Source organism: Bactrocera oleae, chromosome 3, assembly GCF_042242935.1.
Source record: "Bactrocera oleae isolate idBacOlea1 chromosome 3, idBacOlea1, whole genome shotgun sequence".
Lineage (NCBI taxonomy): Eukaryota > Metazoa > Arthropoda > Insecta > Diptera > Tephritidae > Bactrocera > Bactrocera oleae.
The window spans coordinates 47,420,686-47,448,097 of record NC_091537.1 but is presented as its reverse complement, the minus strand read 5'-3'; the positions used below and the strand labels follow the sequence as shown (position 1 = coordinate 47,448,097).

The 27,412-nt window shown below is 35.2% G+C and overlaps 1 long non-coding RNA gene across 1 annotated transcript in view; it reads right to left on the bottom strand.

Annotated features, from left to right (window-relative positions):
• Positions 1 to 25,684, bottom strand: part of LOC138856177 (uncharacterized) — a 33,688-nt gene extending 8,004 nt beyond the window's left edge. The window contains exons 1-4 of the long non-coding RNA XR_011395234.1: positions 25,207 to 25,684; positions 20,995 to 21,159; positions 16,795 to 16,959; positions 12,583 to 12,747 (exon numbers count right to left, since the gene is read on the bottom strand). This is a non-coding gene — a long non-coding RNA (uncharacterized lncRNA). The remainder of the gene's footprint in view (positions 1 to 12,582; positions 12,748 to 16,794; positions 16,960 to 20,994; positions 21,160 to 25,206) is intronic.
• Between the last annotated feature and the right edge of the window lie 1,728 nt (positions 25,685 to 27,412).

Here is a 27,412-nt window from a genome sequence, read left to right as displayed (position 1 = left end):
TGATATCCCTACAAGAACAGTGACGGTCATCTGATGGGTAATATGACAGTCATTGCTGAAAAAATTTTGTCAGCGCGCAGAACAAAGTTTCTATCATTTTCTTAAGAGCCTTGTGCAAAAACTGATGTAAACAAACGTATGTGTGTCAGTTTGCATCTCTCTTTAACACATGGGTATTCGGAATTGATTCACTATAGGTATATCTACACTGCTGACTCTCATGTCTTTTTCTGAGTCATTGCTGACCATAAATCTGTCAAAGCTGAAAATTGTCAGTTATGACTGAAACGCTATCAGAAGTGAAAAATTATTTTGCGCAGTAGATAATATAATTTTTATTTCTTTAATAAATTTCAAACTTTTAACCAAAATTAGTTATAATAATATACCTAAATATAAAAAGGAATACAACAAAAAATATAATTAAATAATTAAATATGAAAATATAAAAATAAATTTTCACTTGATGCCATCTCCTCCTCTCAATAACTCTTCTTTCGTCTTTCTCCAATCAGTGAATAGTTCTGAATTTAAAAATGCAAATGTAAATTAACTAAATATATACTTTTATTTGAAACTTATTTAACTGACGTATGTATTTATATTATATTTGAAAACACCTCTCTTTCATAAAATTTTATATTTTTAACAAAAAACCCAAAAGAGTTTTGCACAGAAGCGTGCAACACTTTTCGTTTGTGGCAAGAAGAACAGTAAAATTGTTTTGCGCAGTTGTTGAGAAACGTATGTGGAATTTTATGCGTCCCTTTTTGATATGGTTTTTCATGCTTACACATGTAAGCAATATAATTCGAAAATGTCTCTGTTTACAAAATAACAGTGACGGTCAGCTGACAAGTAAACTGTCCGTCAGTACTGACATATCAAATGTGAGTGTGTTGGTGAACCCATCAGCAGTTTCTTGTAGGGATATGATAAAATTATGATTTGAATTTCTGAAATTTTTCTTTCAAATGTGCTTGTGCAGATATACATATAATTATATATAAGATTATTATGATAAAAGATGTACATATGTACATATACATATATTGTAATAAATTTAATCTCTATTAGGAAAGTATATTATGTAAAAACTAAATAAAATCATTAAATTCCCAAATTGACTATATATATTTTTAAATTTACATAATTTAATTAGAATGTTATCAGTTTTGCATGTTTTCATAAAAATTCGCAAAATGATATTCATATCAATAAATATGATTGCACATACGCGTATAAAAATATAAGCCAAAAGAGTAACATGCGGCTGTAAAATCAACGCAAGTCTCTGAGCATAATTTTTATTCAATGCTCAGCTCTGTTCACTCGTCACTGTTAAAATTTCTCCTTCCTAGCCGACTGTGGTGAAACACGCTCATCGCATTTTGTTAGGTTTTGACAATTCACACGCTGGTCCGTAGTTGGACCTTCTCTTTATTTTACATTCTCTGGTATTACTATGTTCGCACCGAACTGAAATCCTTTTGAAAACACAATTTGTGGATTGTGGAACCAAAGTCGTTCTGACCGACATTGTGTGTTTTCGATGAGTTTCCATTGACAGTTCACACATCTATTTGTTTACATTTGTTATGTACCCTACAAAAACAGTGACGGTCATCATAGCTGAAAAAATTTTGTCAACGCGCAGAACAAAGTTTCTATCATTTTCTTAAGAGCCTTGTTTTCTTTTTGTTTGTTTGTTTTGTTTTTTCTGAGTCATTGGTGACCATAAATCCGTCATAGCTGCAGTAGATAATATAATTTTTATTTATTTAATAAATTTCAAACTTTTAATCAAAATTAGTTATAATAATATACTTAAGTATAAAAAAGAATGCAACAAAAAATATAATAAAATATGAATATATAAAAATGAAATTTCACTTGATGCCATTTCCTCCTCTCAATAGCTCTGCGTACGTCCTTCTCCAATCAGGGGATAGTTCTGAATTCCAAATGGCAAATGTAAATTAACAGTACTGACATATCAAATGTGAGTGTATTGGTGAACCCATCAGCAGTTTCTTGTAGGGTACGTTTAGGCCAATTATGGAATGTAAACAAATTGTCAACTGACATTTAGGGCTGGCAAAATATATCTTCTAATAATATCGATTAAACTAGAGCAGGCACCGATTATAATGAGTGGAATCTAAGTTTTCAAGGGGTTTTCAGCGAAAACTATGTTTTCGTTTGACAGATTTTGTATGGCTGAAAATACAAGTTTTCGCGTGAAAACATCTTTTATAACTACCAAGATACTTCAACCTTAATCTAACAAAAGTGAAGGCCCAATAAGACGGTGTTCAATGAGAACTTCTATCATTACGGAGAGATGAACCTTTCTAAGGGTTAATAGACCTTTTACGTTCTACTTTGATCCAGAGAAATATAACTTTTGCACACCGGCTGGTTGTTAAAATTCGCCCCTGGTTTAAGACTTAACTATGTGCCTATCCTTTGGATAGAGGCGAAGGTCATATTCATAAGAAAGGCGGCTAAAGGAATCTGCCTAGACCCCCGAAAAGATTCTATATGTCTATATTAGCGACAAACTTCCATTGGCTAATTTTTCAGAACCACAGCAAGCTGGCAGATCTATTGAGACTATACTTAACTCGCTAACCCAAAGTATAGAAAGAGCTCTAGAGCAAAAGAAATATGCTTTGGGCCTCTTTGTTGACATAAATAGAGCATTGAACAATATCTCCAATAACGCTATCGTTAAAAGTCTAGAAGCAGCCCGGATAGAGCGTGCTTTCACAGCATCAATAAAAACTCTACTGAGCGGCAGGAGGATTAATATAATGCCACATGGAGATTTCTTGTTAATACGAGATAAAGTATACGTCGCGAAGGACGTCAACGCTTTTTACGGAGTTTAATAGAAATTTGATATTTAATTCTGATACTATCTCCAATCACTTGAACAACAAAGCTCCTAGATATCTACGCCAAGCCGAATATAAACTGAAGTGTTCCAGCATCTCTGTCATATTTACTTCTCTGCATTTTCTACATTTCTACATGTGGCATCGTTAGTATGGCTCTCATGTGATGATAGTAAGTTGTGACCTGTGAGTGGGCCAACAACCGTCCTGCAGTCTTTTCGAGACCGTGTGAGTAGTAAGCTTGCGTGTTTTCCTTCCACTCCTTTGCAAATGATCTTGGCGATCCTGCATGCTTCTAACGTATTCTATTTCGCAAAATTTTTCGGCACTTTGTAATAAAATATTTTTCAGTAGATTTAAATAAAATGTTTTATCCATAGTACCTTTCATAAAAACGAAGTATCCGACACCTGCTGATGACATACAGTCTCAAACCATTATGTGGCCTTCAACAAGTTTTACTATACATCTCAGATTTTTCGGATCCAACTCCGTGTTGGACTTACTCCGATCGTTCAGTTTGTATGGCAGATATATGCTATAGTGATCCGATCTGAACAATTTCTTCGGAGATTGCATTACTTTTTCTAGCAAAACCTCATGCCAAATATTGTGAACATACCTCGTCAAATGAAAGAGTTTTCTATGCAAGCACTTGATTCCGATCGTTCAGTTTACATGGCAGCTATATGCTATAGTGATCCGATATCGGCGGTTCAGACAAATGAGCAGCTTCTTTGTGAGAAAAGGACAGGTGCAAAATTTCAGATCGATATCTCAAAAACTGAGGGACTAGTTCGCGTATATACAGACGGACAGACAGACGAACATGGCTAAATCAGCTCAGCTCGTCACGGTGATTATTTATATATACACTTTATATGGTCTCCGACGTTTCCTTCTGGGTGTTACAAACTTCGTGGCAAAATTAATATACCCTGTTCAGGGTATAAATGTGAATATATAAAAATAAATTTTCACTTGATGCCATATCAAATGTACTGACACATCAAATGTGAGTGTATTGGTGAACCCATCAGCAGTTTCTTGTGGGGTACGTTTAGGCCAATTATGGAATGTAAACAAATTGTCAACTGACATTTAGAGCTGGCAAAAAAATGTCTTCTAATAATATCGATTAAACTAGATCAGCCACCGATTATAAGGAGTGGAATGTAAGTTTTCAAGGGGTTTTCAGCGAAAACTGTGTTTTCGTTTGACAGATTTTGTATGGACGAAAACACAGGTTTTCGCGTGAAAACCTCTTTTATAACTACCAAGATGCTTCAACCTTAATCTAACAAAAGTTGGACAGTGGAAGATGTACCGCGTGAGGCCCAATAAGACGGTGTTCAGTGAGAACTTCTATCATTACGGAGAGATGAACCTTTTTAAGGGTTAATAGACCTTTTACGTTCTACTTTGATCCAGAGAAATATAACTTTTGCACACCGGCTGGTTGTTAAAATTCGCCCCTGGTTTAAGACTTAACTATGTGCCTATCCTTTGGATAGAGGCGAAGGTCATATTCATACCAAAGGCGGCTAAAGGAATCTGCCTAGACCCCCGAAAAGATTCTATATGTCTATATTAGCGACAAACTTCTATTGGCTAATTTTTCAGAACCACAGCAAGCTGGCAGATCTATTGAGACTATACTTAACTCGCTAACCCAAAGTATAGAAAGAGCTCTAGAGCAAAAGAAATATGCTTTGGGCCTCTTTGTTGACATAAATAGAGCATTGAACAATATCTCCAATAACGCTATCGTTAAAAGTCTAGAAGCAGCCCGGATAGAGCCTGCCATAACAACATGAATAAAAACTCTACTGAGCGGCAGGAGGATTAATGCGGAATGGAACGAAGCCAGATTATGTTAGATTACACAGGCTTCCACGCAATTTATAGACTTACAGGTCCTTTGTAATGCCACATGGAGATTTCTTATTAATACGAGATAAAGTATACGTCGTGGAGGACGTCAACGCTTTTTACGGAGTTTAATAGAAATTTTATATTTAATTCTGATACTATCTCCAATCACAACAAAGCTCCTAGATATCTAAGCCAAGCCGGACATAAACTGAAGTGTTCCAGCATCTCTGTCATATTTACTTCTCTGCATTTTCTACATTTCTACATGTGGCATCGTTAGTATGGTTCTCATGTGATGATAGTAAGTTGTGACCTGTGAGTGGGCCAACAACCGTCCTGCAGTCTTTTCGAGACCGTGTGAGTAGTAAGCTTGCGTGTTTTCCTTCCACTCCTTTGCAAATGATCTTGGCGATCCTGCATGCTTCTAACGTATTCTATTTCGCAAAATTTTTCGGCACTTTGTAATAAAATATTTTTCAGTAGATTTAAATAAAATGTTTTATCCATAGTACCTTTCATAAAAACGAAGTATCCGACACCTGCTGATGACATACAGTCTCAAACCATTATGTGGCCTTCAACAAGTTTTACTATACATCTCAGATTTTTCGGATCCAACTCCGTGTTGGACTTACTCCGATCGTTCAGTTTGTATGGCAGATATATGCTATAGTGATCCGATCTGAACAATTTCTTCGGAGATTGCATTACTTTTTCTAGCAAAACCTCATGCCAAATATTGTGAACATACCTCGTCAAATGAAAGAGTTTTCTATGCAAGCACTTGATTCCGATCGTTCAGTTTACATGGCAGCTATATGCTATAGTGATCCGATATCGGCGGTTCCGACAAATGAGCAGCTTCTTTGTGAGAAAAGGACAGGTGCAAAATTTCAGATCGATATCTCAAAAACTGAGGGACTAGTTCGCGTATATACAGACGGACAGACAGACGAACATGGCTAAATCAGCTCAGCTCGTCACGGTGATTATTTATATATACACTTTATATGGTCTCCGACGTTTCCTTCTGGGTGTTACAAACTTCGTGGCAAAATTAATATACCCTGTTCAGGGTATAAATGTGAATATATAAAAATAAATTTTCACTTGATGCCATATCAAATGTACTGACACATCAAATGTGAGTGTATTGGTGAACCCATCAGCAGTTTCTTGTGGGGTACGTTTAGGCCAATTATGGAATGTAAACAAATTGTCAACTGACATTTAGGGCTGGCAAAAAAATGTCTTCTAATAATATCGATTAAACTAGATCAGCCACCGATTATAAGGAGTGGAATGTAAGTTTTCAAGGGGTTTTCAGCGAAAACTGTGTTTTCGTTTGACAGATTTTGTATGGACGAAAACACAGGTTTTCGCGTGAAAACCTCTTTTATAACTACCAAGATGCTTCAACCTTAATCTAACAAAAGTTGGACAGTGGAAGATGTACCGCGTGAGGCCCAATAAGACGGTGTTCAGTGAGAACTTCTATCATTACGGAGAGATGAACCTTTTTAAGGGTTAATAGACCTTTTACGTTCTACTTTGATCCAGAGAAATATAACTTTTGCACACCGGCTGGTTGTTAAAATTCGCCCCTGGTTTAAGACTTAACTATGTGCCTATCCTTTGGATAGAGGCGAAGGTCATATTCATACCAAAGGCGGCTAAAGGAATCTGCCTAGACCCCCGAAAAGATTCTATATGTCTATATTAGCGACAAACTTCCATTGGCTAATTTTTCAGAACCACAGCAAGCTGGCAGATCTATTGAGACTATACTTAACTCGCTAACCCAAAGTATAGAAAGAGCTCTAGAGCAAAAGAAATATGCTTTGGGCCTCTTTGTTGACATAAATAGAGCATTGAACAATATCTCCAATATAGAAGCAGCCCGGATAGAGCCTGCCATAACAACATGAATAAAAACTCTACTGAGCGGCAGGAGGATTAATGCGGAATGGAACGAAGCCAGATTATGTTAGATTACACAGGCTTCCACGCAATTTATAGACTTACAGGTCCTTTGTAATGCCACATGGAGATTTCTTATTAATACGAGATAAAGTATACGTCGTGGAGGACGTCAACGCTTTTTACGGAGTTTAATAGAAATTTTATATTTAATTCTGATACTATCTCCAATCACAACAAAGCTCCTAGATATCTAAGCCAAGCCGGACATAAACTGAAGTGTTCCAGCATCTCTGTCATATTTACTTCTCTGCATTTTCTACATTTCTACATGTGGCATCGTTAGTATGGTTCTCATGTGATGATAGTAAGTTGTGACCTGTGAGTGGGCCAACAACCGTCCTGCAGTCTTTTCGAGACCGTGTGAGTAGTAAGCTTGCGTGTTTTCCTTCCACTCCTTTGCAAATGATCTTGGCGATCCTGCATGCTTCTAACGTATTCTATTTCGCAAAATTTTTCGGCACTTTGTAATAAAATATTTTTCAGTAGATTTAAATAAAATGTTTTATCCATAGTACCTTTCATAAAAACGAAGTATCCGACACCTGCTGATGACATACAGTCTCAAACCATTATGTGGCCTTCAGCAAGTTTTACTATACATCTCAGATTTTTCGGATCCAACTCCGTGTTGGACTTACTCCAGACGAAAGACTTCCCATCAGTACCAAAAGGTTTAATTTGCTTCCGTCAGCAAAAACAACTTCTTTACAATATGTTTCGTCTTTATTAATATGATTTTTAGCTAATTTCACTCTAAATTTTCTTTTAAGCTTACTAAGAAACGGTTCGTTTCGAGCTGTCCGAGCATGAAAAACAGCTTGGCGTAAAATTCTGCGATTTTCCATTTTTGTAATGCATAATTACTAAATCGTGCTTTTCAATAGATGTACGTCCGTCTCGTTCGTCCACTTTCAACGTACAAATTGCATTAAGAAATAACGTAATGTACCATTCAACTTTATTTGTCTATTCTTGTTGATCGTTGTAATGCCGCCAATACCGGTAAAAGTCCACACACGAAATAAGCTGTGTGGTCGTTTTGCTTAGTATTTTGTTTTAGTTGTAAGTTTTCTATGTCAGAAGAAATTATTTTGATAGCTTTTGTCTGTGCTTGCAATTCAATACAATTTATATTTCATGTACATTTAAGTTTATTCAAAAATAATACATATAATAAAAATACAACCCATTTTCTTTTTAAAAAAATGGGCCACGAAATAAGCTGTGAGCCACTGTACGTTTATAACCAGCCGGCAATTAAGGCAATAATCTCACATCAAATTACGGCCTTATAGAAAGCGGGCATATAAATTATTTTGTAGTCCATTTCTGTTCTTTATTGAGTCTGATTAGAACTAAACTAACATTTCACTTCTAGTTATAGCTTATCCTACGCTTCTGTCGCTGCTCTATCTGTAGCTACTTGTCGTTGTCGCTGAGAGTGGGTTGAGTCAGCGAATTCCACGGCTTTTGTTGTTGGGATATATAGTAACCCATACTATGTTCAACATTTAGGCAGACAATACAGACTGTTTAATTTGACTGCCATCGTTTTGGGTTAACTTGTATGCTGGGTTTCAGGTCACAAAGGAATTCCTGGAGCGAAATAGCTGATGAGATTGCCAAAAGAACAGTACAGGAAATACGGTAATAACTAAAAACGATATACAATGAAAGTTTCGAAAGAGCTGACAGATGGATCGCCAAGAACATGTGAAAGAGCCTTGAAGAAAAACACTCATGCTTTTTACTCACACGGTCTCGAAAGAACTGCAGGAGAGTTGTTTGCCTAATGACAGATCACAACCTTCTAGCATTACATGCGAGCCGGATGGGCATAAGTATCGGTGATACATGCAGAAAGTGGAGGAAAATAGGCATGAGAGAGACGCGGGAACACCTCCTATGCTTTGGTCTAGCATTATCCAGAACTCGTCTTAGATATCTAGGAGCTTCACAGTTCACGTGACTAGATGAAGTATTTAAATTGGATACCAAGTCGCTTTTAAAGTTTGCAAAAAGCGTTGACGTTCTGTCTGACGAATACTTCAGCTCAAGTTAAACGAACCAGCATCTGGCACTACTAAGGACTATCAGGCCTTAATATCGCATGACAGCCGGTCAGTACAACCAAGCCAAACCTGAGTTGTCAATGTGAAAACTGTTTCTGTAATATGTCTACTTACAGCACTATTCTGAAAAAATTTCTTAATTAATTTGCAATGTTGTAGGTCTTGCTAGATCTAGTAGATCTCGCTTCTGCAGAGATGTTTGGAGAATGAATATCTTTAAGATTCATCTCCAGCACACGAAGGCGGCATTCTCAAATAGTTTGCTTTGTCTCGGAAGGCCATATTTAAATTGTCACTATTCGTTTAAAATCATCTAATTGTCATTGATTTCTTTATTATGTGAGTGCATTTGTGCACCGCTATTTCCACGGCACCAGCGACAAATTCGCTCTCAACACGCTGGAACTATATATGCATGATTTTGCAAAAGTACTGTGAGAAAAAAACTAGCCGCACCATTCAAATTGTCCTAAATAATCTTAGATCACTTCAATAAAATTAGCCGGAGTTAGTTGGAATTGGGGGTTTCTATGAAACACTAAAATTTTGTAATAAATAATTTTACTTTCCTTCGTTATGCAGTAAAGTTGTGAAAACAGGGTTTAAATATTACATTATTGTTTATAATGAATTTTTATTATGTGGTTTGTAGAGTATACTTATGTGTTTAAATTTTTCACTGCTACATCTGTGGTGACCCTAAAATATATATTAAACTTCTTCTTTGGCACCACAAGCGTGGGTCGGTCTGGGTCGAGATAAGATAACTTCGCCAGTTGCCTCTATCCCTTGCGAGGTCATGCCAGCTGTACATCCCAAGTGCAGAAAGATCCCTATGCACTTGGCCCTTCCATGGGTCCCGAATCGAAGGATTAAACTGATTACCTCGGAGTGACCCCACCACGGCTCTTTCTCTCTCTCTAAACCGTCACCCTGAGTTCCTTACGGGTCAGTTACCGCATCTCACTCAAAGTTGCTCACGTTGCCCGGGGTGCTCGATGCGAACGCAGATAGCTGGATACCCCATTTACACCCCAGTAATTATACCTCATATATGTACATATTGAACTTAATATAACATAAAATTAAATTATGTGCTACATATATCTACTACTACCCTATTGCGTACGTGTTTCTTCGCTTATGCACCTTCATTTTTAATATATAATATAATAATTTTATGTCACGGTATTTGATGCCAAACTCTTCCGAAACGGCTGGACCGATTTTGATAAAATTTTGGGTAGGTCTGAGAATCGATCAACTTCTATTTTTCATACCCCTAATTGTTAAGGGTGGTGTAGACTAATTTTATTTTGTGGACACAATTTTTTGTTTGTATTTTTTCATTATTCAGCATTGAAAAATACATAAAATGATATTTTTAACAGCGATTTTACATTTACATCCCCCACATACTTACAGAGTTAGTTATTTAAAAAAAAAAACTGCCTAAAAACAAGGAAGGACTAAGTTCGGGTGTAACCGAACATTTTATACTCTTGCAACTTGCAAAAATCAAAACCGGAGAAATACCAATACATATGTAGGTGTTGGCAAAACTGTACTATACTAAAAAATGTTGCGAAAGCATTCAACACTTATTATTCGACGAAATCGTGAATGGATAACAATTAAGTTTAGTATCATAATAATTTATTTTGAAGGTTATGTCCTCACTTAGTTTAATTAATATATTTGATGTGATTTTGTTTTTACAAATCGAATGATTTTTATTAATATATTCTGCAAGCCACGTGATTTTATTTATTTCGAAGTCTATGTGCTGTTTGAAGCAAATGACATTTGTTTTCCACTATTATGTAAATATTTTATTTCAAAAAATTTAAAACGTCTTCAACAAACATAAGTGCTGCCGTGAGAGTTTTGTAAAATAATGATTTTTCGTTGCAGAAGTTTATAGAACGGCTTTTCAGGGATAATTCAACTCCGTTTAAAGTTTCTGATGTGCTGTTTAAATACTTTTATTTACTACAGTATTTTACATGCATTAAATTCATTTGCAAATTCCTTCCACAACGTTTCAATCTGTGATTTGGGTCCTTTCAAAACCCTTCAGCGAAATCTTTATTATTTGCCGTAAAATTGAGTAGAACTGTCTTCGGTTCAATATTTTTGTGTTGACTCCTAAAAAGTCGCAAAATTGTTAACAAATAATTAGAAAATTTATAGGGCTTTCATTCAATCAAATTTCACGAATGACTCCACTTGGACAGATTCGTTGTTATCCAAAGACCATCGCATATCTACAAAGCGCCTTGAGGCTGCCATAAATATTATATGTTGAGTCGGTAAATAACAATTCCAGCCACTGTGTCTGGTTCATAGAAGGTATTACCAGAGAACTTAGAACAACGAGAAGGTGCAAATTGAATTTTGTATGATGCTCGATTGGTTGACTGAAAAATTGAGATCAAGAAATGAGAATTTATAACAACGATCTCTGACAAAATACGTATCACCCAACGTAAAGAGAAAAATTAAATACCTCAATCAAAAAATGCCACTTCACATATGCATTATTATTTTTTGCCATATAAACGATTTTTATGATGAAAAATTGATAAAATATGATTTGTTACAGAATTAATAATTTATGTATGTACATATGTACATCAATATGTTATATTATATAATATATTAATATTATATATTATCAATTATCAATATATACCTGTGAGCGCACTGCTCTATATGTAAGTATGTATGTACAAATATGCGTATGACCGCGCAAAATAAGTAAAGTACAAAAACAACAGTTGTCTCAAATAGCATCAGCACCAGAAATCAATATGGCAGCCAAATTTACAAATCCTAAATTTGTAGTAAATCACACACCAGCAACATTTTTATTCATGAACGCTGGCGCCCAAGCAATAAGCTAAGTCGTTTCATTCATAAAAGCAAATGCCTTACACATCTCCCCGAGCAGGCGTTTGCCAACAAGCGTCTTTTTGCGACGATGGCAAAAGCTAGAAATCATAAATTGAACATCTTTCTGATGTTCCCTATAGAAGGGAAAAGTGACAAACCTGCAACACAGAAAACAATGACAAAAGTGGCAACAAAGCTTTTGTCGATTTAAAATATTTCACAATTCTAAAATATTTTACCGTGGCTGGCAAAAATCTTCGTCAATATGTATGCATGTTCATATAAAAACATACATACCCACAATGATTTGTGGGCAAAGCTGTTAGAGCGGCAAGGGAAGCGATGGCAATCGGCGAGCGTTCGTTTATTTTTCGGCACATCTCGGATTTTCTACCAACAACACAATGTTGTGACGCTTTGTCGTCGCGTCAGTCCTTCGACAGATTGACTCTTTGACATAAAAGCAAAAAACGTGTCAACGGAGATTTCACATGAAGAATTGTGTGTACATATATACATACAAATACATACAAATGTGCAAACGACATAATATAATATATGTAAGTACATATTTACGTACATAATTACTTTTACACATGCATTTGAAAAGAAAAATTGAAGCATGAATGTGAAATGCCGACGGCAAAACACATTTCTGTACTTTTGTGACTCCATAATGGTGTCAAGTAAATGAATGATTTTAAGAAATATATCAAAATATTTTTAAATTATTATTAATAACTCACAATAAAGTAAAAATTAATTAACATAAAATAATTTAAAAATAATAATAAATAATAGTTCAATAAAAAGGAATATATTGCAAATGGCATATCAATATTCCTAGTTTTGCTTACATATTATATTCTCTTCAATTTTCGTCGGTTGGTTATGTTAAGAGAGCGTATGTTTACAGATTCACCGCTGTTATAAAAGCGAGAAATGTTATTTGTTTCTCGTGCATGTATGGTGAACTCCTTGATAAATTCCTACAAATTGTTGTGACCATAAATCCGTTATAGCTGCAGTAGATAATATAATTTTTATTAATTTAATAAATTTCAAACTTTTAATCAAAATTAGTTATAATAATATACTTAAATCGAAGCTATAATACCCTTCACAGGTGCATTTCTTTTAGTAACTACTATATGTATGACTACATTTGAAAACGTGACTTGCCAACGGTTTGCATCCAACGGAAAGCATTTTGCCAGTTCTTTCTAGCCAGGTTCTTTGCTATAAACAATCTTCTATTCGAATTAAAGTTAGTTATTGAGGTAAATAGATCTTTCAGACATTTACATAAATTTTAATTTTTTAAGCTGATTGATTATTCACATTAAATTAATGGAAAACAAAACAAATTATAATATTTATAGAAATTAGAAAATATATAACATATAATAATATTTATTATTCTATAATACTTATTTATATGATATATAAATTACAATAATTACATCTTTTACTTAGCTCGCAATGTCAACGATTGATATATAGTTGTTATAAGCCGACTCTTGCCCACTCCAGCACCGCCTGCGACATATTCGAAGAAGATTTCCCTTTTACTGACATTGTGCATTACATGAGCAAAATATTCCCTCTGTTTGCTGTTAAGTGACTGCACCATTGCCAGTAAATGGTCTTCTAATATTAGAGGTGGGAGTTTAATTAATCGAACCGCCTCTTCCTCTGTATTGTTGTGCTCTTGAAAAACATTAATGCCTCCTGTTTGCTCTGGAACGGCTAGAGCTCTAAATTCGGGATCTAAAAGTTGTGAATCAGCTCGATCATCAGCTGTTTCTTCCGCTGTGACGTGAAGGTTTTCCAAAATCCGTTCTATTTCGTTCGATGAAAATTTGTCATATTTGAGCTTATTCAGCAGAATTTGCTCCTTGTGTGAATTGCAAATACTCTCGACGTCATTATTTAATAAGTCTGTTTCCTCATTTCTCCATGGGTGAAACATCATGGCGGTTTCTCTGAAGAAATCGGCTCTTGAACTTTCAACGCTAAAACGTTCCCAACGCAGAATAAGGGCTTGCTTCCTTTTCCTTAGAAATCCTGATCCATCCTTTAATGCCATTGGAAGTGCAGCTGTCGTGTCATCCTCGTTCTCTACTTCGTTGTATTCTTCGTTATTATCAGAAACGTTTCTGCTTGTTTTGCAAAATCTGAACCATGCTGCAAAATCTGCTAAGAATAGTTCTTCCAATTGATCGGGCCTTTGATAGTATTGCTCCAGCACACTCGGCACATATATGTCCGTAGAGTCCTCCTGTAAAGCATTCAATTCAAGTCGGGGCTTTATCATCCTTACTCGGTTGTTTGGATGTGATGTATTTATAAATATTTCCCCATTACTGGCTTCTGATAGATGCAGTCCCAAAATATTATAAGCTGCTTCTGGAGCCGATATTTCCGATCCATTTACAAATTTTTTTCCGATGTGCTGCAGTTTTCTTTTAATGGAGAAGTTCCCTGCATTTATTTCCTCCATGGCTTGTCTCAATAATGTTGATACTCCTCTATTGGATTTATTTATACAATTAATGATATAGCTGCAGCAAGCGTATGCGTCCAGAATGAATTGAATGTCCATATTTGCTCTATGCAATTTAGGGATATTTTTATTATAGGCATTTAGAAGCCTGTCTGAAAATTTTCTCTTTAGGAAAATGTGTGACTTTTTTACAGATGAGCGAAGAGCAAGCTTATATCCTTCATAGTCAGTGTTGACTCGCTCATCCGCCAAAAAATTTTCGAAGCAGTTCAACCGTATTATTTCTTCCTCTGGGAGATCCGTTAGAGTGAATAGTTCCTGTATTTTTTGGAATTGAGCTTTGTGTTGCTCAATACCTTCCTCATTCTCCAGAGGGAAAAGTTTTTCTGTCCGTGGCATCGGCGGATATGGCATGTTGAATCGGCACACTTGTTTTCCATGTATGTCTGTGTTTTTGATACTGAATGAATTCCAGTAAGTCCAAATCATCGCCATCGGTTGTGATGTGTCGATCGATGAATGTTTCAACATCATTTGTGTTGGTGATTCCATCACTTTCCAATTGTGGTGCGTTACTTAGCCAGTACATGCCATGACAATGTGGTGATCCCCTATGCTGGAATTCAATTCTTTAGTAGTAACGGACTACTAAATTCTCTCCAAATAGCCCGTTTTGTAATCATTTTAGCATTTGGCGGAATCGATTGTCGAAATACCTGGAACATGTAACTGGATCTGTCCTTATCAGTCTCGCCTTTTCAGAGCTTGATAGAGCAGTAGCTTCCTCTTCCGAAATGTCTACTTTATCCACCAGTTTCTTCAATATGACTAACAACTCAGGCCATTTTGTTTCTGCAGCAGACATTGTGATAAAAAATGTTGGCAAACCAAACTGGCGGATCATGGCTAAAACTTTCTTCTTTTCAGCCTCCCAATGTGCAGGTGAGGATCGAAGTCCTTTGTGTACATGATAGCCTTCATCATGCTGGATAAGGTTGCTGACAAAATTTTCATCCCTCACATTTGCAGCAGTTATATTCCTCGATCCAGACTTTTTACGCAGGCAAATGGAAATTGCATTTTTAATGCGCTCCAACTCGTAGAACTTATAAATATACAGAAGCACGTCCACGCGCACACAACGCCGATCATAGCGTCGAATTTCAGAACGTGCATATAACAACGATCTCTGACAAAATACGTATCTCCCAACGTAAAGAGAAAAATTAAATACCTCAATCAAAAAATGCCACTTTACATATGCATTATTATTTTTTGCCATGTAAACGATTTTTATGATGAAAAATTGATAAAATATGATTTTTTTGCACAAATGTTACATTGATAAAATGTGAAAAATTATGCAAAAAATTATATTTTACTATTTTCATAATTTTCTAATTTCAATTGTTACAGAATTAATAATTTATGTATGTACATATGTACATCAATATGTTATATTATATAATATATTAATATTATATATTATCAATTATCAATATATACATGTGAGCGCACTGCTCTATATGTAAGTATGTATGTACAAATATGCGTATGACCGCGCAAAATAAGTAAAGTACAAAAACAACAGTTGTCTCAAATAGCATCAGCACCAGAAATCAATATGGCAGCCAAATTTACAAATCCTAAATTTGTAGTAAATCACACACCAGCAACATTTTTATTCATGAACGCTGGCGCCCAAGCAATAAGCTAAGTCGTTTCATTCATAAAAGCAAATGCCTTACACATCTCCCCGAGCAGGCGTTTGCCAACAAGCGTCTTTTTGCGACGATGGCAAAAGCTAGAAATCATAAATTGAACATCTTTCTGATGTTCCCTATAGAAGGGAAAAGTGACAAACCTGCAACACAGAAAACAATGACAAAAGTGGCAACAAAGCTTTTGTCGATTTAAAATATTTCACAATTCTAAAATATTTTACCGTGGCTGGCAAAAATCTTCGTCAATATGTATGCATGTTCATATAAAAACATACATACCCACAATGATTTGTGGGCAAAGCTGTTAGAGCGGCAAGGGAAGCGATGGCAATCGGCGAGCGTTCGTTTATTTTTCGGCACATCTCGGATTTTCTACCAACAACACAATGTTGTGACGCTTTGTCGTCGCGTCAGTCCTTCGACAGATTGACTCTTTGACATAAAAGCAAAAAACGTGTCAACGGAGATTTCACATGAAGAATTGTGTGTACATATATACATACAAATACATACAAATGTGCAAACGACATAATATAATATATGTAAGTACATATTTACGTACATAATTACTTTTACACATGCATTTGAAAAGAAAAATTGAAGCATGAATGTGAAATGCCGACGGCAAAACACATTTCTGTACTTTTGTGACTCCATAATGGTGTCAAGTAAATGAATGATTTTAAGAAATATATCAAAATATTTTTAAATTATTATTAATAACTCACAATAAAGTAAAAATTAATTAACATAAAATAATTTAAAAATAATAATAAATAATAGTTCAATAAAAAGGAATATATTGCAAATGGCATATCAATATTCCTAGTTTTGCTTACATATTATATTCTCTTCAATTTTCGTCGGTTGGTTATGTTAAGAGAGCGTATGTTTACAGATTCACCGCTGTTATAAAAGCGAGAAATGTTATTTGTTTCTCGTGCATGTATGGTGAACTCCTTGATAAATTCCTACAAATTGTTGTGACCATAAATCCGTTATAGCTGCAGTAGATAATATAATTTTTATTAATTTAATAAATTTCAAACTTTTAATCAAAATTAGTTATAATAATATACTTAAATCGAAGCTATAATACCCTTCACAGGTGCATTTCTTTTAGTAACTACTATATGTATGACTACATTTGAAAACGTGACTTGCCAACGGTTTGCATCCAACGGAAAGCATTTTGCCAGTTCTTTCTAGCCAGGTTCTTTGCTATAAACAATCTTCTATTCGAATTAAAGTTAGTTATTGAGGTAAATAGATCTTTCAGACATTTACATAAATTTTAATTTTTTAAGCTGATTGATTATTCACATTAAATTAATGGAAAACAAAACAAATTATAATATTTATAGAAATTAGAAAATATATAACATATAATAATATTTATTATTCTATAATACTTATTTATATGATATATAAATTACAATAATTACATCTTTTACTTAGCTCGCAATGTCAACGATTGATATATAGTTGTTATAAGCCGACTCTTGCCCACTCCAGCACCGCCTCCGACATATTCGAAGAAGATTTCCCTTTTACTGACATTGTGCATTACATGAGCAAAATATTCCCTCTGTTTGCTGTTAAGTGACTGCACCATTGCCAGTAAATGGTCTTCTAATATTAGAGGTGGGAGTTTAATTAATCGAACCGCCTCTTCCTCTGTATTGTTGTGCTCTTGAAAAACATTAATGCCTCCTGTTTGCTCTGGAACGGCTAGAGCTCTAAATTCGGGATCTAAAAGTTGTGAATCAGCTCGATCATCAGCTGTTTCTTCCGCTGTGACGTGAAGGTTTTCCAAAATCCGTTCTATTTCGTTCGATGAAAATTTGTCATATTTGAGCTTATTCAGCAGAATTTGCTCCTTGTGTGAATTGCAAATACTCTCGACGTCATTATTTAATAAGTCTGTTTCCTCATTTCTCCATGGGTGAAACATCATGGCGGTTTCTCTGAAGAAATCGGCTCTTGAACTTTCAACGCTAAAACGTTCCCAACGCAGAATAAGGGCTTGCTTCCTTTTCCTTAGAAATCCTGATCCATCCTTTAATGCCATTGGAAGTGCAGCTGTCGTGTCATCCTCGTTCTCTACTTCGTTATTATCAGAAACGTTTCTGCTTGTTTTGCAAAATCTGAACCATGCTGCAAAATCTGCTAAGAATAGTTCTTCCAATTGATCGGGCCTTTGATAGTATTGCTCCAGCACACTCGGCACATATATGTCCGTAGAGTCCTCCTGTAAAGCATTCAATTCAAGTCGGGGCTTTATCATCCTTACTCGGTTGTTTGGATGTGATGTATTTATAAATATTTCCCCATTACTGGCTTCTGATAGATGCAGTCCCAAAATATTATAAGCTGCTTCTGGAGCCGATATTTCCGATCCATTTACAAATTTTTTTCCGATGTGCTGCAGTTTTCTTTTAATGGAGAAGTTCCCTGCATTTATTTCCTCCATGGCTTGTCTCAATAATGTTGATACTCCTCTATTGGATTTATTTATACAATTAATGATATAGCTGCAGCAAGCGTATGCGTCCAGAATGAATTGAATGTCCATATTTGCTCTATGCAATTTAGGGATATTTTTATTATAGGCATTTAGAAGCCTGTCTGAAAATTTTCTCTTTAGGAAAATGTGTGACTTTTTTACAGATGAGCGAAGAGCAAGCTTATATCCTTCATAGTCAGTGTTGACTCGCTCATCCGCCAAAAAATTTTCGAAGCAGTTCAACCGTATTATTTCTTCCTCTGGGAGATCCGTTAGAGTGAATAGTTCCTGTATTTTTTGGAATTGAGCTTTGTGTTGCTCAATACCTTCCTCATTCTCCAGAGGGAAAAGTTTTTCTGTCCGTGGCATCGGCGGATATGGCATGTTGAATCGGCACACTTGTTTTCCATGTATGTCTGTGTTTTTGATACTGAATGAATTCCAGTAAGTCCAAATCATCGCCATCGGTTGTGATGTGTCGATCGATGAATGTTTCAACATCATTTGTGTTGGTGATTCCATCACTTTCCAATTGTGGTGCGTTACTTAGCCAGTACATGCCATGACAATGTGGTGATCCCCTATGCTGGAATTCAATTCTTTAGTAGTAACGGACTACTAAATTCTCTCCAAATAGCCCGTTTTGTAATCATTTTAGCATTTGGCGGAATCGATTGTCGAAATACCTGGAACATGTAACTGGATCTGTCCTTATCAGTCTCGCCTTTTCAGAGCTTGATAGAGCAGTAGCTTCCTCTTCCGAAATGTCTACTTTATCCACCAGTTTCTTCAATATGACTAACAACTCAGGCCATTTTGTTTCTGCAGCAGACATTGTGATAAAAAATGTTGGCAAACCAAACTGGCGGATCATGGCTAAAACTTTCTTCTTTTCAGCCTCCCAATGTGCAGGTGAGGATCGAAGTCCTTTGTGTACATGATAGCCTTCATCATGCTGGATAAGGTTGCTGACAAAATTTTCATCCCTCACATTTGCAGCAGTTATATTCCTCGATCCAGACTTTTTACGCAGGCAAATGGAAATTGCATTTTTAATGCGCTCCAACTCGTAGAACTTATAAATATACAGAAGCACGTCCACGCGCACACAACGCCGATCATAGCGTCGAATTTCAGAACGTGCATATAACAACGATCTCTGACAAAATACGTATCTCCCAACGTAAAGAGAAAAATTAAATACCTCAATCAAAAAATGCCACTTTACATATGCATTATTATTTTTTGCCATGTAAACGATTTTTATGATGAAAAATTGATAAAATATGATTTTTTTGCACAAATGTTACATTGATAAAATGTGAAAAATTATGCAAAAAATTATATTTTACTATTTTCATAATTTTCTAATTTCAATTGTTACAGAATTAATAATTTATGTATGTACATATGTACATCAATATGTTATATTATATAATATATTAATATTATATATTATCAATTATCAATATATACATGTGAGCGCACTGCTCTATATGTAAGTATGTATGTACAAATATGCGTATGACCGCGCAAAATAAGTAAAGTACAAAAACAACAGTTGTCTCAAATAGCATCAGCACCAGAAATCAATATGGCAGCCAAATTTACAAATCCTAAATTTGTAGTAAATCACACACCAGCAACATTTTTATTCATGAACGCTGGCGCCCAAGCAATAAGCTAAGTCGTTTCATTCATAAAAGCAAATGCCTTACACATCTCCCCGAGCAGGCGTTTGCCAACAAGCGTCTTTTTGCGACGATGGCAAAAGCTAGAAATCATAAATTGAACATCTTTCTGATGTTCCCTATAGAAGGGAAAAGTGACAAACCTGCAACACAGAAAACAATGACAAAAGTGGCAACAAAGCTTTTGTCGATTTAAAATATTTCACAATTCTAAAATATTTTACCGTGGCTGGCAAAAATCTTCGTCAATATGTATGCATGTTCATATAAAAACATACATACCCACAATGATTTGTGGGCAAAGCTGTTAGAGCGGCAAGGGAAGCGATGGCAATCGGCGAGCGTTCGTTTATTTTTCGGCACATCTCGGATTTTCTACCAACAACACAATGTTGTGACGCTTTGTCGTCGCGTCAGTCCTTCGACAGATTGACTCTTTGACATAAAAGCAAAAAACGTGTCAACGGAGATTTCACATGAAGAATTGTGTGTACATATATACATACAAATACATACAAATGTGCAAACGACATAATATAATATATGTAAGTACATATTTACGTACATAATTACTTTTACACATGCATTTGAAAAGAAAAATTGAAGCATGAATGTGAAATGCCGACGGCAAAACACATTTCTGTACTTTTGTGACTCCATAATGGTGTCAAGTAAATGAATGATTTTAAGAAATATATCAAAATATTTTTAAATTATTATTAATAACTCACAATAAAGTAAAAATTAATTAACATAAAATAATTTAAAAATAATAATAAATAATAGTTCAATAAAAAGGAATATATTGCAAATGGCATATCAATATTCCTAGTTTTGCTTACATATTATATTCTCTTCAATTTTCGTCGGTTGGTTATGTTAAGAGAGCGTATGTTTACAGATTCACCGCTGTTATAAAAGCGAGAAATGTTATTTGTTTCTCGTGCATGTATGGTGAACTCCTTGATAAATTCCTACAAATTGTTGTGACCATAAATCCGTTATAGCTGCAGTAGATAATATAATTTTTATTAATTTAATAAATTTCAAACTTTTAATCAAAATTAGTTATAATAATATACTTAAATCGAAGCTATAATACCCTTCACAGGTGCATTTCTTTTAGTAACTACTATATGTATGACTACATTTGAAAACGTGACTTGCCAACGGTTTGCATCCAACGGAAAGCATTTTGCCAGTTCTTTCTAGCCAGGTTCTTTGCTATAAACAATCTTCTATTCGAATTAAAGTTAGTTATTGAGGTAAATAGATCTTTCAGACATTTACATAAATTTTAATTTTTTAAGCTGATTGATTATTCACATTAAATTAATGGAAAACAAAACAAATTATAATATTTATAGAAATTAGAAAATATATAACATATAATAATATTTATTATTCTATAATACTTATTTATATGATATATAAATTACAATAATTACATCTTTTACTTAGCTCGCAATGTCAACGATTGATATATAGTTGTTATAAGCCGACTCTTGCCCACTCCAGCACCGCCTCCGACATATTCGAAGAAGATTTCCCTTTTACTGACATTGTGCATTACATGAGCAAAATATTCCCTCTGTTTGCTGTTAAGTGACTGCACCATTGCCAGTAAATGGTCTTCTAATATTAGAGGTGGGAGTTTAATTAATCGAACCGCCTCTTCCTCTGTATTGTTGTGCTCTTGAAAAACATTAATGCCTCCTGTTTGCTCTGGAACGGCTAGAGCTCTAAATTCGGGATCTAAAAGTTGTGAATCAGCTCGATCATCAGCTGTTTCTTCCGCTGTGACGTGAAGGTTTTCCAAAATCCGTTCTATTTCGTTCGATGAAAATTTGTCATATTTGAGCTTATTCAGCAGAATTTGCTCCTTGTGTGAATTGCAAATACTCTCGACGTCATTATTTAATAAGTCTGTTTCCTCATTTCTCCATGGGTGAAACATCATGGCGGTTTCTCTGAAGAAATCGGCTCTTGAACTTTCAACGCTAAAACGTTCCCAACGCAGAATAAGGGCTTGCTTCCTTTTCCTTAGAAATCCTGATCCATCCTTTAATGCCATTGGAAGTGCAGCTGTCGTGTCATCCTCGTTCTCTACTTCGTTGTATTCTTCGTTATTATCAGAAACGTTTCTGCTTGTTTTGCAAAATCTGAACCATGCTGCAAAATCTGCTAAGAATAGTTCTTCCAATTGATCGGGCCTTTGATAGTATTGCTCCAGCACACTCGGCACATATATGTCCGTAGAGTCCTCCTGTAAAGCATTCAATTCAAGTCGGGGCTTTATCATCCTTACTCGGTTGTTTGGATGTGATGTATTTATAAATATTTCCCCATTACTGGCTTCTGATAGATGCAGTCCCAAAATATTATAAGCTGCTTCTGGAGCCGATATTTCCGATCCATTTACAAATTTTTTTCCGATGTGCTGCAGTTTTCTTTTAATGGAGAAGTTCCCTGCATTTATTTCCTCCATGGCTTGTCTCAATAATGTTGATACTCCTCTATTGGATTTATTTATACAATTAATGATATAGCTGCAGCAAGCGTATGCGTCCAGAATGAATTGAATGTCCATATTTGCTCTATGCAATTTAGGGATATTTTTATTATAGGCATTTAGAAGCCTGTCTGAAAATTTTCTCTTTAGGAAAATGTGTGACTTTTTTACAGATGAGCGAAGAGCAAGCTTATATCCTTCATAGTCAGTGTTGACTCGCTCATCCGCCAAAAAATTTTCGAAGCAGTTCAACCGTATTATTTCTTCCTCTGGGAGATCCGTTAGAGTGAATAGTTCCTGTATTTTTTGGAATTGAGCTTTGTGTTGCTCAATACCTTCCTCATTCTCCAGAGGGAAAAGTTTTTCTGTCCGTGGCATCGGCGGATATGGCATGTTGAATCGGCACACTTGTTTTCCATGTATGTCTGTGTTTTTGATACTGAATGAATTCCAGTAAGTCCAAATCATCGCCATCGGTTGTGATGTGTCGATCGATGAATGTTTCAACATCATTTGTGTTGGTGATTCCATCACTTTCCAATTGTGGTGCGTTACTTAGCCAGTACATGCCATGACAATGTGGTGATCCCCTATGCTGGAATTCAATTCTTTAGTAGTAACGGACTACTAAATTCTCTCCAAATAGCCCGTTTTGTAATCATTTTAGCATTTGGCGGAATCGATTGTCGAAATACCTGGAACATGTAACTGGATCTGTCCTTATCAGTCTCGCCTTTTCAGAGCTTGATAGAGCAGTAGCTTCCTCTTCCGAAATGTCTACTTTATCCACCAGTTTCTTCAATATGACTAACAACTCAGGCCATTTTGTTTCTGCAGCAGACATTGTGATAAAAAATGTTGGCAAACCAAACTGGCGGATCATGGCTAAAACTTTCTTCTTTTCAGCCTCCCAATGTGCAGGTGAGGATCGAAGTCCTTTGTGTACATGATAGCCTTCATCATGCTGGATAAGGTTGCTGACAAAATTTTCATCCCTCACATTTGCAGCAGTTATATTCCTCGATCCAGACTTTTTACGCAGGCAAATGGAAATTGCATTTTTAATGCGCTCCAACTCGTAGAACTTATAAATATACAGAAGCACGTCCACGCGCACACAACGCCGATCATAGCGTCGAATTTCAGAACGTGCATATAACAACGATCTCTGACAAAATACGTATCTCCCAACGTAAAGAGAAAAATTAAATACCTCAATCAAAAAATGCCACTTTACATATGCATTATTATTTTTTGCCATGTAAACGATTTTTATGATGAAAAATTGATAAAATATGATTTTTTTGCACAAATGTTACATTGATAAAATGTGAAAAATTATGCAAAAAATTATATTTTACTATTTTCATAATTTTCTAATTTCAATTGTTACAGAATTAATAATTTATGTATGTACATATGTACATCAATATGTTATATTATATAATATATTAATATTATATATTATCAATTATCAATATATACATGTGAGCGCACTGCTCTATATGTAAGTATGTATGTACAAATATGCGTATGACCGCGCAAAATAAGTAAAGTACAAAAACAACAGTTGTCTCAAATAGCATCAGCACCAGAAATCAATATGGCAGCCAAATTTACAAATCCTAAATTTGTAGTAAATCACACACCAGCAACATTTTTATTCATGAACGCTGGCGCCCAAGCAATAAGCTAAGTCGTTTCATTCATAAAAGCAAATGCCTTACACATCTCCCCGAGCAGGCGTTTGCCAACAAGCGTCTTTTTGCGACGATGGCAAAAGCTAGAAATCATAAATTGAACATCTTTCTGATGTTCCCTATAGAAGGGAAAAGTGACAAACCTGCAACACAGAAAACAATGACAAAAGTGGCAACAAAGCTTTTGTCGATTTAAAATATTTCACAATTCTAAAATATTTTACCGTGGCTGGCAAAAATCTTCGTCAATATGTATGCATGTTCATATAAAAACATACATACCCACAATGATTTGTGGGCAAAGCTGTTAGAGCGGCAAGGGAAGCGATGGCAATCGGCGAGCGTTCGTTTATTTTTCGGCACATCTCGGATTTTCTACCAACAACACAATGTTGTGACGCTTTGTCGTCGCGTCAGTCCTTCGACAGATTGACTCTTTGACATAAAAGCAAAAAACGTGTCAACGGAGATTTCACATGAAGAATTGTGTGTACATATATACATACAAATACATACAAATGTGCAAACGACATAATATAATATATGTAAGTACATATTTACGTACATAATTACTTTTACACATGCATTTGAAAAGAAAAATTGAAGCATAAATGTGAAATGCCGACGGCAAAACACATTTCTGTACTTTTGTGACTCCATAATGGTGTCAAGTAAATGAATGATTTTAAGAAATATATCAAAATATTTTTAAATTATTATTAATAACTCACAATAAAGTAAAAATTAATTAACATAAAATAATTTAAAAATAATAATAAATAATAGTTCAATAAAAAGGAATATATTGCAAATGGCATATCAATATTCCTAGTTTTGCTTACATATTATATTCTCTTCAATTTTCGTCGGTTGGTTATGTTAAGAGAGCGTATGTTTACAGATTCACCGCTGTTATAAAAGCGAGAAATGTTATTTGTTTCTCGTGCATGTATGGTGAACTCCTTGATAAATTCCTACAAATTGTTGTGACCATAAATCCGTTATAGCTGCAGTAGATAATATAATTTTTATTTATTTAATAAATTTCAAACTTTTAATCAAAATTAGTTATAATAATATACTTAAATCGAAGCTATAATACCCTTCACAGGTGCATTTCTTTTAGTAACTACTATATGTATGACTACATTTGAAAACGTGACTTGCCAACGGTTTGCATCCAACGGAAAGCATTTTGCCAGTTCTTTCTAGCCAGGTTCTTTGCTATAAACAATCTTCTATTCGAATTAAAGTTAGTTATTGAGGTAAATAGATCTTTCAGACATTTACATAAATTTTAATTTTTTAAGCTGATTGATTATTCATATTAAATTAATGGAAAACAAAACAAATTATAATATTTATAGAAATTAGAAAATATATAACATATAATAATATTTATTATTCTATAATACTTATTTATATGATATATTAATTACAATAATTACATCTTTTACTTAGCTCGCAATGTCAACGATTGATATATAGTTGTTATAAGCCGACTCTTGCCCACTCCAGCACCGCCTCCGACATATTCGAAGAAGATTTCCCTTTTACTGACATTGTACATTACATGAGCAAAATATTCCCTCTGTTTGCTGTTAAATGACTGCACCATTGCCAGTAAATGGTCTTCTAATATTAGAGGTGGGAGTTTAATTAATCGAACCGCCTCTTCCTCTGTATTGTTGTGCTCTTGAAAAACATTAATGCCTCCTGTTTGCTCTGGAACGGCTAGAGCTCTAAATTCGGGATCTAAAAGTTGTGAATCAGCTCGATCATCAGCTGTTTCTTCCGCTGTGACATGAAGGTTTTCCAAAATCCGTTCTAGTTCGTTCGATGAAAATTTGTCATATTTGAGCTTATTTAGCTCAATTTGCTCCTTGTGTGAATTGCAAATACTCTCGACGTCATTATTTAATAAGTCTGTTTCCTCATTTCTCCATGGGTGAAACATCATGGCGGTTTCTCTGAAGAAATCGGCTCTTGAACTTTCAACGCTAAAACGTTCCCAACGCAGAATAAGGGCTTGCTTCCTTTTCCTTAGAAATCCTGATCCATCCTTTAATGCCATTGGAAGTGCAGCTGTCGTGTCATCCTCGTTCTCTACTTCGTTGTATTCTTCGTTATTATCAGAAACATTTCTGCTTGTTTTGCAAAATCTGAACCATGCTGCAAAATCTGCTAAGAATAGTTCTTCCAATTGATCGGGCCTTTGATAGTATTGCTCCAGCACACTCGGCACATATATGTCCGTAGAGTCCTCCTGTAAAGCATTCAATTCAAGTCGGGGCTTTATCATCCTTACTCGGTTGTTTGGATGTGATGTATTTATAAATATTTCCCCATTACTGGCTTCTGATAGATGCAGTCCCAAAATATTATAAGCTGCTTCTTGAGCCGATATTTCCGATCCATTTACAAATTTTTTTCCGATGTGCTGCAGTTTTCTTTTAATGGAGAAGTTCCCTGCATTTATTTCCTCCATGGCTTGTCTCAATAATGTTGATACTCCTCTATTGGATTTATTTATATAATTAATGATATAGCTGCAGCAAGCGTATGCGTCCAGAATGAATTGAATGTCCATATTTGCTCTATGCAATTTAGGGATATTTTTATTATAGGCATTTAGAAGCCTGTCTGAAAATTTTCTCTTTAGGAAAATGTGTGACTTTTTTACAGATGAGCGAAGAGCAAGCTTATATCCTTCATAGTCAGTGTTGACTCGCTCATCCGCCAAAAAATTTTCGAAGCAGTTCAACCGTATTATTTCTTCCTCTGGGATATCCGTTAGAGTGAATAGTTCCTGTATTTTTTGGAATTGAGCTTTGTGTTGCTCAATACCTTCCTCATTCTCCAGAGGGAAAAGTTTTTCTGTCCGTGGCATCGGCGGATATGGCATGTTGAATCGGCACACTTGTTTTCCATGTATGTCTGTGTTTTTGATACTGAATGAATTCCAGTAAGTCCAAATCATCGCCATCGGTTGTGATGTGTCGATCGATGAATGTTTCAACATCATTTGTGTTGGTGATTCCATCACTT